At 39.9% G+C, this 16,217-nt stretch overlaps 1 protein-coding gene and 1 pseudogene across 1 annotated transcript in view; both read left to right on the forward strand.

Moving 5' to 3' along the window:
* The window catches only part of LOC137259722 (NAD(P)H-hydrate epimerase-like), a 266,803-nt pseudogene that overhangs the window by 21,097 nt on the left and 229,489 nt on the right, over positions 1–16,217 (forward strand).
* LOC137259721 (NAD(P)H-hydrate epimerase-like) overlaps positions 11,971–16,217 on the forward strand; it is a 170,153-nt gene continuing 165,906 nt past the window's right edge. Inside the window, exon 1 of the mRNA XM_067797323.1 lies at positions 11,971–12,397. The gene's annotated coding sequence lies outside the window, so the exon portion shown is untranslated. The remainder of the gene's footprint in view (positions 12,398–16,217) is intronic.

Below are 16,217 nucleotides of genomic sequence, written 5' to 3' on the forward strand. Positions count from 1 at the left end.
ACCCTGGTGTCTCTCTTTGTGGAGACTTGGGGTCAGCATACCCTGGTGTCTGTCTTTGTGGGGATTTGGGGTCAGCATACCCTGGTGTCTCTCTTTGTGGAGACTTGGGGTCAGCATACCCTGGTGTCTCTCTTTGTGGAGACTTATGGTCAGCATACCCTGGTGTCTCTCTTTGTAGAGACTTGGGGTCAGCATACCCTGGTGTCTCTCTTTGTGGGGACTTGGGGTCAGCGTACCCTGGTGTCTCTCTTTGTGGAGACTTGCAAAGATAGTTTTAAAGACTGTAAGTACTTAAGCATCCCACAAATTGGCTCCCTGTCCAGGAAATTGACCAATTAACTGCTTATCAGACACAGATGTGGCTTGTTTTTTCACGCTGGACATGGTTTGTGACAGACTCAATGGTGATCTGTTAACTGGAGTCTGTCTGCTGCTGACACCTTCAGGGATTCCAAAACTGGAATAATTCCATGTAGTGTTATTGGGAAGGAATGCCAGGATAGACGTAGTGACCTGTCCTTGCTGAGATTCCTAAGTCAGAATGCCCTTGCTTGTCTCCTTGTAACAATTCGTGGGTAAGTGCACCCTCATGTCTCTCTTTGTGGAGATTCAGGATCAGCGTACCCTTGTGTCTCTCTTTGTGGAGATTCAGGGTCAGCATACCCTTGTGTCTCTCTTTGTGGAGACTTGGGGTCAGATTTGGGGTCAGCATACCCTGGTGTCTCTCTTTGTGGAGACTTGGGGTCAGCATACCCTGGTGTCTCTCTTTGTGGAGACTTGGGGTCAGCATACCCTCTTGTCTACCTTTGTGGAGACTTGGGGTCAGCATACATTTGTGTCTCACTTTGTGGAGACTTGGGGTCAGCATACCCTGGTGTCTCACTTTGTGGAGACTTGGGGTCAGCATACCCTGGTGTCTCTCTTTGTGGAGACTTGGGGTCAGCATACCCTCTTGTCTACCTTTGTGGAGACTTGGGGTCAGCATACCTTCGTGTCACACTTTGTGGAGATTCAGGGTCAGCATAGCCTCATGTCTCTCTTTGTAGAGATTTGGGGTCAGCATACCCTGGTGTCTCTCTTTGTGGAGATTCAGGGTCAGCATACCCTCGTGTCTCTCTTTGTGGAGATTTGGGGTCAGCATACCCTCGTGTCTCACTTTCTGGAGATTCAGGGTGATTCAGACTTGGGGTCAGCATACCTTTGTGTCACACTTTGTGGAGATTCAGGGTCAGCATAGCCTCGTGTCTCTCTTTGTGGAGATTCAGGATCAGCGTACCCTGGTGTCTCTCTTTGTGAAGATTCATTGTCAGCATATCCTCGTGTCTCTCCTGGAGATTAGGAGTCAGCATACCCTTTCGTCTCTTCTTAAATTGTTTCTCTTCTTGTGGAGGTTCAGAGGCAGCATACTCTTGTATCTGTTCTTTTGGAGATTCCAGGGTCATTTCGCTCAAGGTGTATTCCTCATTTAGTTTTTAGTTTAAATATATCTAAACAGTATTTGTTTGAGCAACAGAACTTTTTACTATACTTGTAATTTTCCAGTCTGACTGAATATTTAATTCCCAAGTTTGAATGCTTTGTCCCCACATTGAGAGTATTTTTATTCCCTACTATGACTCTGTCTTTTAATCCCATTTGCTTGGCAGTCCCAGCAATCCGTGCTGCAATGGCCGCCCATGTTCTCTGTTACTAGTGCCACCTGAAGTGCATGAGCTAGGTCTTGGGAGAGAGATAAGTACCTACATACGTGAGTGCTGACCTTTACAGAGGCAGATAAAGGCTTGCTGGCACTTCACAAGATTCATTTAATTGATCTATTGGGATTCTGGCTGTCTCAGCCACGTTTGTTAGCTGTAGACTTGACCTATTGGATTCAGTGGGTGTCGTCATTACCTTGTTGTGTAGACTGATACTCATAACATCAACCACTGGATTGGATACACAACGGTGGGATGTAGCATGTGATATATGGGATAACACTTTCTTAGTGCAGTTTGTTGTACAAACTGTGTCATCAGAATTGTGTTTTATGGACCAGTGCTCATAACATCATCCACAGGACTGAGCACACATTAAGTGAAATGCTTTAATGTTACTCGTCAATGAATCTTTAACAAGTTTCTGTGGAGGGTAAAAGGAGGGTAACAACTGCAAAAATTATTACCCACTGCCATGGTAAATGCCAAACTCTCCACTGAGAATCATATAACGTCCTAATAGGACAAGATGCAGTGCCCAGAGTTCAAAAACTGTTTGATCAGTTCACTTTGTTCAGATTTATTTTTCTCTGACTTTCACTGCTTCATTTACACTATTTTATTCTTTTCCACACTCAACTTAAACATAATTAATCATTTTCATTGCAGTTTTTGGCGTGTCAGAACACGTTTCACTGATTAATAGTATTAAAATACGAGGCAGAGGCCACTTTGTTTACATGTCATATAGATAGGCGGTAGCAATATTTAACATAAAATAAAATGATAATTTGTACATTTAACATGATGGTAAGATAAATACAGGGATGAGAATTTTCTGAGAATCTGCGGAATTCTGTGTATTCGGATTTCCGTGTATTTGATGGCACTGGTGTTGTTCATGATTTATGTTGTATAATGTTTCAGTTAACATAACTCCAAAGAGGCCAAACCTATTTTCCTTTTTTTTCACGCATACCTGTAAATATGTTGCAAGCTCCTCCCTTGGGTAATAGTGCCGGCTTGGACACTGCTAGAAAGACACCATTTTGTCCCCAGAGAAGTGTGCAACTTGTAATTTTTTAGTAAGTGGTATATTTAGAGAATCTCATCCAAAAAAAGTCACAAACATCCGAGGCTTGCCGAGGATATTTTTACTTTTTTCAACGAGTGCTGATATACAATTGAAAATCAGTAGACATGGAGGTGAGATCCTGTTTATCATCCAAAATCATTCTTCATTAGTTTTCAATGAAAAATGTACATGCCTGAATACAGTACTGCCATTAGGTTTCCAATGCAGAGATGTCATAGCATTGTTAGGGCATTGTAAAATCTAGTGTCAAAGCGATATCACCGAGGAGATATCGTCTGGTCTCATACAAGCGGAATCTCTTGTGGAACACAGTTTTGGATCATAAGCAACATATATTATACTTTTCATTGTAGAGTTCATATTCAAGCACAATTTGTGTTGTGAATTTAGACAGTGTGGCCAAATGTTGCCATATGTTATGCATGCAGTAATACTTTCCTTGTTGAGTGCACATTCTAGTCTGATGGTGCATCACTCTGAGATCAAACCCGGGATGGGACTGAAATATGTATTCAAATGTGTACCATATGCAGAAAGTGTAATCCCAAATATAGGTTGTTAAAATCACTGGATTATGTGGTCAGGATAATATATGCTGTATTCAAGTACAATGGAATCTGTCTATTATGGATGGGCCTGGTACCGTCTTATATGTCCAGATTATAAAGCAGTCGAGATTAGTTAACTTTTGTCAGTCAACTGACTTTTTCACTGTCCTTGATCCTTGAGTGAGTGAGTGAGTTTTTACGCTGCATTTAGCACTATTCCAGCAATATCATAGCAACGGGCACCAGAAATGGGCTTCACACATTGTACCCATCGAGGGAATCGAACCCGGGTCATTGGCATGATGATGTAACCACTGCCGCTCTATACCAAACTTTGAAGGGGTGGATGATCCCTTGAGGTTACATCAAACAAAATGTTTTCCCATAGACTTCTATAGTAACCCTATATATTTTTTCAAAATATCCAGGCTATCAACAGCCATTCCATGTACATGGGGGTGCAGTCAGGCCTTTAAACTACAATAAACAGATATTCTGTCCAATTTGTCCGGCAAATTTTCCATGTACAGGAAGTGGAACACACCAAAGGGAGGTAACTCTAAACTGCTACCTAAACACTATTATCTATGATACAAAATGTGACCCATTAGCAACTATCACTTAATCAATAACAATACAAATTACAGAAAATAAACTCTCATAACAACTGCTGCTTCTGTTTTCTGACCAACCATGCGACATATTCTGTAAATTAATTATGATATTCATAAACACCACGTATCATAGAAATAATAAGGGAAACGGTAACAGCTGCTTGTATCATTTGCATGACACTATCACCTGGTTGTATCATTTGTCATACTTGAGATTAAAATTCCTTAGTAAAGTAGAAATTCATATATTGTTACATTTGACCACTTTCTAAATGGTTTGTGTAATCAGGTTGACACAGGATGCTATAATCAGGCCAATTTCTGTAAAACTGAGGATATTATTAAAACTGTTTACATGACATAATTATGTCAACTTATGAAAGTTTTAAACAAATCTCTTGTGAGAAATCTAATTATGTGCATCAGGGGCGGAGTTTTATCCTGCTTGCACCTGGTGCAACCTGAGGTAAAACAGTAGGCGTACGAACCAATATCTGATGCACAGTATTTTGAACTTTTAGTGCACATTTATTTCTAATCATGATTCTCTTCATTTTCACGCCTAATACAATCTACGTGTGTGCATCAGGGATTGACGTGATAAACTCTAATCTACTTGCACCTGGTGCAACCTGAGGTAAAACAGTAGGTGTATGAACCAATATCTGATGCACAGTATTTTGAACTTTCAGTGCACATGTATTTCTAATCATGATTCTCTTCATTTTCACGCCTAATACAATCTACGTGTGTGCATCAGGGATTGACGTGATAAACTCTAATCTACTTGCACCTTGTGCAACCTGAGGTAAAACAGTAGGTGTACGAACCAATATCTGGTTGCACAATATCTTGAACTTTTAGTTGCACATTTGTTTCTAATCATGATTCTCTTCATTTTCACGCCTAATACAATCTACGTGTGTGCATCAGGGATTGACGTGATAAACTCTAACCTACTTGAACCTGGTGCAACCTTAGAGAAAACAGTAGGTGTATGAACCAATATCTGGTTGCACAATATCTTGAACTTTTAGTTGCACATTTGTTTCTAATCATGATTCTCTTCATTTTCACGCCTAATACAATCTACGTGTGTGCATCAGGGATTGATGTAATAAACTCTAATCTACTTGCACCTGGTGCAACCTTAGAGAAAACAGTAGGTGTACGTACCAATATCTGGTTGCACAATATCTTGAACTTTTAGTTCCAATCATTTCCAATCATGAATCTCTTAATTTTCACACCTAATACTCTTTCATTTGTCAGTTTCAGTATGAAGTTTTGAGTGAACTGACAAAGGTTGACTTGCGAAAAGGATCACTAGGTTACACTGTCAATTTTGGTTGCACTACTGCAAGTAATAAATCACTAAATATAGGTTTGTATATTCTGATGAAATAATGTTTTTTACAGAACTGTGATGTCTGTCATGTATCTTTGTTTTTAACATGACATGTGCTATAGGAAGATGAACCATGAAGTTTGGAATGCTTGATTCTGATTGGACATTCAGAGATATCGAATGGGAAAAATGATATTTAGCAGGGTGTGCTTATATTTCATGTCTGGTCAGTGGTTAATTATAACAAGGACAAGGGTTAATTTCCCCACTTGGGTACAATGTGTGCAACCATTTTCCGGTGTCCCCACAGTGGTATTGCTTGAAAATGTCTAAAAGTGGCATAAGTAGTACCTCACTCACTCACTCACTCACTCTCACACTCACTATCACACTCACTCTCACTCTCACACTTATCTCACTCACTCTCTCTGCTCCTTGCACCATCTTGAGAGTCGAGTATTGATGTAAAAATAATGTTCAACCACAGAAAGAACCGCATTTTTTTCAAGACTATTATCACTGTTTTCAGAAATAAAATCGACACCCCATTCAGGCCTCATGCTGCTCTGCTCAATATTGTAACTAAGGCGTTCAGGCAGGCTTTCAGGCAGGCGTTCAGGCAGGCAGGCAGGCGTTCAGGCAGGCAGGGAAGCAGGCAGGCAGGCAGGCGGGTGGGCAGGTGGGCGAGCGTTCAGGCAGGCAAGCAGGCAGGCAGGCATGCGGGTGGGCAGGTGGGCGAGCGTTCAGGCAGGCGGGCACCCAGGTGGTCAGGCAGGTGGGTGGGCGTTCGGGCAGGCAAAGTGGGCGGGTGGTCGGGCAGGCAGGTGGGTTGGTGGGCAGGGAAACCATAAGGGCCTTCAAATTTTTGTAATGAATAGATTTAGCAATATTTTAAAGATCACGAAAAAGGTGACTATGCTTGTCGTAAAAGGCGGGTAACATGATTGGGTGGTCAGGCTCGCTGACTTGGTGGACACGTTATCAGTTCCCAGTTGCGCAGATCGATGCTCATGTTGTTGGTCACTGGATTGTCTGGTCAAGACTCAATTATTTTACAGACCGCTGCCATATAGCTGGAATATTGCTGTGTGTGGCATAAAACTAAACTCACTCACTCACTCAGGTTTATACATTGAATAACACTACAAATTTGTGGGTATGCAATTCCTGCATTGTGTCAAGCCCATTTCTGGTGTCCCCAACTCTGATATTGCTGGAATATGTCTCAAGGCGACATAAAACTCACTCACTCACTCACTCACTCACTCACTCACTCACTCACTCACTCACTCACTCACTCACTCACTCATGATGATGCTTATGATATCAACCACGTTTGTCTTAGATTTCGCAAAAATCTTCATTCAGCCTCTCAACATGATATTGAGTCAGTTCTTGCTAACCAACACAGAATTTGATCACAGGTTCTGCCATGATGAGGGGCAGTTGGGTAGCCGAGTGGATTTGATCTGGGTTTGATTCCCCACATAGGTCCAGTGTGTAAACCGTGTAAACCATTTCTGGTTTTCCTGCCATAATATTACTAGAATACTGCTAAAAGCAGGGTAAAACTAAACTCATTCACTCACTCACTCTTGCATCATGATATCGACCACATGTCTGTCTGTCATAGATTCAGCGTTCCACCAGTTGCCATCACAAAGTTGTAATAATGGAACAACGGCTTTAAACAGCACTCTTTTACCCACTCGAATCAAAGTGCCGACGTTGAAGGGATATTGGTTCACATGGAAATTTGCAAGTTCTGAAGCACATATGATCCTCTGTGTTCGAAGATTTCCTGATTTGATTCATGACACTTAAAAGAGATGGAGGTCTTCCTTAGCTTGTCTTCCATTAAATCTTCTACCTTGAACATTGAGATCAGTGATTCACCACGGCCAGACAGCCATAAAACTTCCCAGAGAACCGAAGAACTCTATGCATGGTATACACATGAATTCATTGAAATCTTTGAAGTGACACATTCATTTTAACACTGATTTGATAAATGCACCAAAGAAACGGCCCAGGTTGAGCTCAGCGTTAAACAGCATTTGATTCAATGTTACAACTTTAAGAAGTGCTACAGTTGCACTTTGAAAGATCATTTTCCAATTTCCAGAATCTGCACTTTAATAGAAAAACTGTCATGAGAAACTAATTTTTATCCAGTGAAATCACCTGTTATATTATAAGTTGTTCACTGGTCCCTCTGGGTCCATGGGCTCATGTACCCTCGAGGTGTGCTTATGTTATGCTTATGAACATAAACAAACCTCGAGGGTACATGGACCCGTGAAGGTCCCGGGGTAGAATAGGCCTTCAGCAACCCATGCTTGCCATAACAGGTGACTATGCTTGTCGTAAGAGGCGACTAACGGGATCGGGTGGTCAGACTAGCTGACTTGGTTGACACATGTCATCGGTTCCCAATTGCGCAGATCGATGCTCATGTTGTTGATCACTGGATTGTCTGGTCCAGACTCGATTATTTACAGACCGTCGCCATATGGCTGGAATATTGCTAAGTGTGACGTAAAACTAAACTCACTCACTCACTCACTCGAGGGTACATGAGCCCATGGACCCAGAGGGACCAGTGAACAACGTATTTATCTTACCGAACACCTGAATTTTAATTTTAATCTGTTTGAAGCACTTCTGTTAAATGTGCGGCGAGTCGCCATTTTGCAGACGACACAAGGTAAACAGACTTAGAGTTATCTCCATTTCCATCGATTTTCAATCGCCAAACATTGGTAATTTCCGTGCTTCATGTGTGATTCAATGTTATTCGAGACAAAGAAGTACTACCATGAAGTACCAGAAGAGTTCGGAACTCCTAGCGGTGTACATTGAAAAAAATACGTCACCTGTAAGTGGGGTACATTGAAAACTATAGAATAGCGTTTAGCCAATCAGAGAGCGGCATTCATGTGTGAGGTATGATAAGTGCTGTTATACTCCTGGCAGTGTTACAGGCATGTTATTGATGTTGAGAGTGAGTGAGTGAGTTTAGTTCTACGCTGCTTTTTAGCAATATTCCAGCGATATCAAGACAGAGGACACCAGAAAATTGGCTTCACACATTGTTACCATGTGGGGAATTGAACTGGGTCTTCCGCATGACGAGTGAACACTTTAACCACTAGGCTACCCCACCACCCCTATTGATGTTGAGAGTCTTTCAGGGTAGTTGGGTAGCCTAGTGGTTAAGCATAATGCCTGCCACTTGGGTTTGATTCCTCACATGGGTACAGTGTGTGATGCCATTTCTGGTGTCCTCTGTCATGATGTTGCTTGACTGTTGCTAAAAGCAGCGTAATGCTAAACTCATGCTCTCATTCAAGCTCGATGAATATATAAGAGACAGGTAAGAGGATATTATATTATTGATATAGGATATTATTGTTATTATTATTATTATTATTATATTATTATTAAATTACTCCAATTTTTACTTCCTCTGTCCTTAATCTTGATGTTGAGGGTAGAGATAACTCTAAAATTGTTAGTGTACTCCTCTACAGTGGCACATGTAAAATCACTTGCCCTGATAATTTTTCCACTATATTAAAATCAGCAGCATAATTAATACAGGAAAGTCAACTGGAACCCAGTACAGCTTGATATACAAATTCACTTGCCCAATAGATAAAATCACTGAACTGTGACATTGGGCAATGGTTTACTTACCCCCATGATGTTACAAATCCATAAAGTTAACTTTATGTTAAAAACAATTTGATTAAACGTGTAAATGAAGAGAATTTGGATTTTACAGACCTACACCTTTTGTTAGCAAGAGATGTGATGCTTCAGTAAAGTCGCTAACACTGTTATCAAGAAAAAAGAAACAAGAAGTGCGACATTTTGGCAATTATCAGATTTGAGACTGTGATCAAAAACGTCCTTGTGTATTAACAGTAGGATTACACATTTTAAACAGTATCTGATGTAGAAGCAAGAATGTTTTACAAGATGATAATTTCTTTTATAAACTTGACCCGGGGTCTTCAGGAAACCATGCTGCCACAAAAGGCGACTATGTTTGTCGTAAGAGGCAACAAATAGGATCAGGTGGTCACACTTTCTGACTTGGTTGACACATGTTATCGGTTCCCAGTTGTGCAGATTGATGCTGATGCTGTTGATCACTGGATTGCCTGGTCCAGATTTGATAATTCACAGACCACCATCATATAGATGGAATATTGCTGAGTGTGGTGTAAAGCTAAACTCACTCACACACATATTATAAACTTTTTTCGATCTGTCAAGTCTCTGGGATCTTGGTGTCATAGACTAACGCTTAGCTTCTGAATACATGTAAAATTTGTAGAAACAAACAATTCCCTTTAAATTGAAAAGGAGCCCCAATGAGATGGGATATTCAAAACTTGAGGAAACTTGGTTCATCAGGTCTTTAAGATCACAGAAAGGGCTGGGCGAAAGGACCTGTGAGACATGGCAGAAAAAGCTTCTGGTTGACTGGTGTTGAAAGAGTTAAAGGCACAATGTCACACTTTTTCAATAAAATTTGGGCCTATTTTATTCATATTGGTTCATAAGCACTCACTTTAACTACCTAACGATACAATAAGACTTATTTTCCCTTATGACTTGCCTGAAATCGATAACTGAACCTGCCTTTAAATTGTGCCTTTAAAAGCAGTGATTTGATAAAACACTGAAAACCACTGTTAAATACGGCATCTGAACCACCATTTGAACTACCATGTGAACCAACATCTGAACCAATGTCTGAACCACTGTCTGAACCACCATATGAACCAACATCTGAACCGACGTCTGAGCCACCATATGAACCACCATATGAACCACCATCTGAAGCAACATCAGAACCAACATCTGAAATGTCTGAACCGCTATCTGAACCACTATCTGAACCACCATATGAACCAACATCTGCACCAACGTCTGAGCCACCATATGAACCAACACCTGAACCACTATATGAACCACTGTCTGAACCACTGTCTGAACCACCATATGAACCTACATTTGAAGCGACATCTGAACCAACGTCTGAATCACTCTCTGACCCAATATATGAACCAACATCTGAAGCAATGTCTGAACCAACATCTGAAACGTCTGAATCAACATCTGAACCAGCTTTTGAACCAACATCTGAAGCACCATCTCACTGAACATAACCATGTGAAACCATGCCCAGAAGAGCACCTGTTACCCTGTCTCAAGATTATCGTTCGCATGTTTTAAGTTTCACATGCACTTTGAAGTGACGCACATGTTTAAAGGTGTCGTGATGAAAGTACCTTAGAAAACCAATTGTATTGAACCCAATGTCCAATTTTTAATTAACTTGTGAAAGTTACACTCAAAACTTTCTCCACTTGTCTGATGCCAGAGTCCAGTTAAATCCTGATGGGCCTTAGAAGTTCAAGTTGTGATAGTCAAATTAAATCTTGAAACATGATGTGTTTGACCATGTTAGGGCTTGTAGACACCAAAGCTTTCGACACAGACTTAAAGTGGAATAGTGGCCACATTGAAATATGTCTGAAACTGAGCAGTGTTCTCATAACTGACATTTTCACTGTCAACATATATTCATAAAAGGTGTTTAAGGAAACTCCAAGTATTGCTCCAATGTTGTACCCTTCACAGATATTGACTGTTCTCTCCTCCCTTGTTTTTCTAAAAAACAATACCAGACTGACAAGGAGGTTTTACATTTCGTTAGTCAGTCTCCATTCCAATCTTGAGGTTTTACTTTTTGTTAGTAAGACCCTTATATATTCTGGTCTTGAGGTTTTACTTTTTGTTAGTAAGACCCTATTGTGGTGTTGAGGTTTTACTTTTTGTTAGTAAGACCCTATCCTGATCTTGAGGTTTTACTTTTGTCACTAAGTATACATTTTCTATGTAAGACTTGAGTAAGGAATAAAAAATCAAGGTGTAAAAAACCCAACTCATTCATTACGGATGACAGGAATCAAACTCTACTATTGAAAAGGTGTCAAGCACTTGGACCGCTGGGCCAAAGACCTGGTTTGAAATCTTATTCATTAGAAGGTATCTGGCTAGTGAACATTTCCTTGTCAGATATGTTTTACAAGTATTTAGTTGCTGTAATTCATTTTTTTACACATATGAAGGAAATCAGTAAAAGAAAATTTTAAAGGATGATGAATCTTATAAGATACTTTAGACAGTGGTAAGCTTGTGAGTAAAATTTGGGCAAATCCCCACGGTTTTATGAGACCAGTCATTGCTGCTAGAGCAGTTTTTCTCCTTCAACCAGAACGTATAAAGGTTGTTTTATCCTCTAAATTGAAACCTGCTCCTGTCGGACGCTATTCACATTGATATAACATATATACAGCTAACAGCGGTTTTATGAAAGCTCTTTGAGGAAGCCCCCAGTGATGAACTCAAGATGGAAATCACTTTTTGATTTAAGTTTCCAATTTTAATCCCAATTCAGATGGGCAGCAGCGACCACACTGAATGATCTAGTCCCCAACATGAAACTCACATGTGTCACTGAAGTAGATTCTGACACTGGACTAAGAGAGTATGACACTTTCTCATGCTTGTAGTTTCGCACCTCGTCCCATCCGCTTCAGGAGCTAGCATGAGTATTGATCCAGTACAAGCTGTGCACAGACCAAGTCTCTCTGCCGTCAATTACTGCATCTTTTGTAGCATACAGGGCTTCATTCCTCTGCTCCGTCCAGAGGTGTAGCGAAAGAACGGTGCGATAGCTTGTTACCACAGCTCAACCACTCATTCGCAGCTCATATAGCTTCAGTGGCGTCTTCCCCTAGCTGTGGTCATACGACTCATTTGCATTGTCGTAGCATTGGCTGTGAGTTTGATGGTGCCCCTATGATCAGACTTCGCTGCTACAAGTGGCTTGTGAACAAACGGTTCAATTGAACTTAGGTGCTCGCTGCCATCACGTTGTGCTGGTGTTTCACTACGGACTTCGGTGGATCGTAGAGAGTGGTTTTGATGAGTTAATTGCACATGTGGATTTTGGATTGGAAATATTCCCATTGATCAGTTTGCAAGTTGTGGAGTTTCCAGCGTTGTCTAATGTAAGGAATTCTTTGATCTTTTCACAGAGATTATAGATAAATTCTTCATGTTTGAGTATCAATAATCTTTTAGAATGAAATGTTTGATCAGGAGTTTAATATTGATTTTCATCAAGTTTCTGTAAATTACAATTTTACCACTTTTTCAAATTTGAAAATGTTTTGAAGTGTAATATCTAAATATTAACAGTTACTTTTGTGATAATTTTTCTGTTGGATCGTCTTTCATTGTGTGAAGTGAAGCTTTTCTCACTGCAAGATAATATGACATGTTATAAACAACAGAAGAATGTAATTCAAATTATACTCTCAACTCCCTGGGGAAAGTTCATCTACACCCCAAACCTAAACTTTCAGTAGGTAATCAGAACTTTGGATATATTGAAGTTTGAGTTAAATAAGCCTTATGCTATTTATATTGAATTTGTGAACCTATATACATAGAAAATAACAAAATAAAAAATCTAATAACACTTAGACTGACATTTAGTCTCAAAAATAAGTTATTAAAAAATGTTATAATGTTTAAACAAAATAGACTCATACATTCCTAAAAGAACAAGAAAACAAAAAAAATAAAAAATGTCATAACAGTTAGACTTACATTTAGTCTCAAAAATAAGTTTTTAAAAATGTTAAACATGTTATAATGTTTAAACAAAGGCCTAAATGAACATGAAAAGTTCTGATTTCAACCCACGGCAATCCAGATTGCCAGATTGTTGTAGACTTTAACTGGTCTCTTTTTGATATACATTTTTTTTTTTTGAAGCATGGTTGACATATGTATACATGTTCATCGCAGCTTGTGCGTATATATTTCTATACATATCTATATTTGATGGGGCAGTGGGAAAGCCTAGTCATTAATGGACCTGCTCATCACACCGAAAAGTTTGATCCCAGAGTACATTATGTATGAAGCCTGTTTCTGATGTTCCCCGCTTGATACTGCTGGAATGTTGCTAAAAGCTATGTTTGCTGATAATATCAGAGGTTAAAAAATCACATCTCCCGCTGCCCGGGACAAGTCAGTTTTCATTCATCAGATAATAGTCTTTTACTAGATAATTTCCACTTATGCTTTGAAACCGCAAATAATCTTTCACTTCATTTCTTTACATTTCATAACTACTCATAATGAAGCTGTTACATTTCGCAATATTAACAAAGTAGAGCTAGTAGAGAGTGAAATTATCACTCTTAGATAAATAGCCAGTAAACATTATCATCAAGCATGGTGCCATAAAATCAGGGCAAGTGGAAAATTAGTCAGGACAAGTTACTTTCTTGAAGTCACTTGCCCAGTGGCACGTGGCTTTTCAACATATTTTTGAACCCCTGTAATATGCATACATTGCTTATAGTCTAGTTCTGCTTTAATGACTGCACAAGCTGTGACCTTTCATGAGGCTTTACATATGCCTTTTATGGAGACTTAAAGGTGTGAATCTCATATTTTGTTTTTTGCATTTTATAGTTTTTAGTATGTTTAGAGACATTTGAACATAGATAAATTTTGTGGAATTTCTCACTGATGATAGTGAAATAGGGGATTAAGTCTATCCACTTCTCCACAAAAACTGCTCAGCAGAATTGATTCAGCTTATTCATGCGTTTGTATCATTGGGACTTGAGTGGTGTGCATCTCATAGTTGCATAGATGCTTACTGAACTTGTGTAGTAGAAATTAATCACCTGAGCACACTCAGTGTGGGGGAACGCTTCCTACAGCAGCGGGGGAATCTGTGTCCCTGGACACAATTTTGCCTTGTTTACTTAAATGATGTGGAATGTTTCAAGCTTTAGCACATTTTATGACCTGTTTTACAGTGGTTCATAAATACCAAAAGGATGCAAAATACATGAAGAATATGAAGAATATGAAGAATATGAAGAATATGAAGAATATGGTACTAAAATTAGCATGGCGATGGGGGTGGCCTTGTGGTTAAGGTGTTTGCTTGTTATGCCAAAGACACAGGTTCAATTCCAGATGACACTGATTTCTGGCGTCCCAGCCTGATATTGCTAGAATATTGCTAAAAGCGAGGTAAAACTAGACAAAACTCACTCACTCACTCACTCACTTAGTCACACGCTTGCTTACTCACTCACTTAGTCACACGCTCACTCACTCACTCACTCAAACTAACTGAAAATGCTGAGGATGAGAATGTTGAGAAATAATGTCTAGATATGAATTAATGTATTAAGAAATGAAATGATAAGGTCGTGGACTAGCGGCATTGGGTGGTCAGGCCCATTTGCTTGATGTATGTTGTAAGCCATTTTGTGGATCAGTGCTCATGATGTCAGTCACTGGATTGTCAGGATGGACGTGATTATTTACAACTCACTGTCGTACAGCTTGAATATTGCTGTTTAGTTTTTATAACAAACAGAAATATTAATGATGAGGCAACAACAGTTAACTCATGACTGAATCCAATACTCTACTGAATCTGACACGATGTATGCAGCTCAAAATTTGTGGGGGATCTTTCTATTTCCCATACCTCTGCAGTTACAATCAAGCATTCATTGTTTCAAATTTTCATGTAATGAACTTTCCTTTGTCTTGAAATGAGAAATATATCTGTGAAGATATGGGGTAGAACAGGCCTTCAGCAACCTATACTTGCCACAACAGACGACTATGCTTGTCTTAAGAGGTGACTAATGGGATTGGATAGTCAGGCTCGCTGACTTTGATGCATTTCATCAATACCCAATCGACTGACATGCTGTTGATCACTGGATTGTCTGGTCCAGACTTGATTAGTTACAGACTGCCGCTGTATAGCTGGAATATTGCGGAGTGCGGAGTAAAATCAAACTCACTCACACAATAAAATGAGAAATGATCATCTTTTTTGGTTATGTCAGACCTCTGGTAACAATTATAATGGCTTGCATCCCAAGTATAGTTTTGCCAAGCTCCCCATTGTTCTCAGTGCCCTTGGTTTGGTACCTCCTGGTCTCTTAACACCCATCAAGAGAGTGCCTGGGTTCTCCACCAAGAGCAAAGAGCTGTTGACACTCTGGATAATGCAGAAGGCTGCAGTGTTGGGGAGCCTTCATATTCTCCAGAAAGATACAGCATGATAGATATTATTCTCATGGATAACCCAAGTTGTCTGTGGGCACTACAAGGTCAGAAGTCACATGACATCCTACCTGGTACCCACTTTCAACTGGGTTAACTGCAAACAGCCTCTTTGCATAAGGTGAGACCACATGTTAATCAATGTGGGCGAAGCCCAAGAAACAATTAGGAGCCAAACACAGTCACCTATTCAAGGACTCAACATGCCCAATGTTGTGTAACTGATTTGTGACCTGGACGCAATGTACCAGGCCACACACCAGCACTAACTTGAAGTAGTTTTTCTTGGTTACTGCATGACAGACGACTAGGTAGTTGTCTGAAAGATCAGGTGGTTTTTAACTCTCTGGGTGGTTTGCTCCGGTAAATCATTCCGTATACAAGCAAAGTTACAAATTTTCCATGAAAGGTAATTGATTATATGCAAAGAATTTGCTTGTCAAGAGTTGAACGAAACAAGTGTGGGAAGTTTAATCTGAGATATTGATCCCTTTGCTTGCACGTTGAAGAAATCTCTTCAAAATCCTTCCGAATTATTGATGAAATTCCACCAGTAGATTCTTTCTTGTACTTCACTGCTGTGTTCGGCTTTCTCAGTTTTATATTTCTGAACTGGTCCTCTGTAACCCATGTTTGTGGTTAGAGGCAGCTCACGATATCAGACCTTCTCAATTTAGTAATTCCAAACTGGTCTTCATCAGCCGATGCTTG

The sequence above is a fragment of the Haliotis asinina genome, chromosome 13, assembly GCF_037392515.1.
Source record: "Haliotis asinina isolate JCU_RB_2024 chromosome 13, JCU_Hal_asi_v2, whole genome shotgun sequence".
Taxonomy (NCBI): Eukaryota; Metazoa; Mollusca; class Gastropoda; order Lepetellida; family Haliotidae; genus Haliotis; species Haliotis asinina.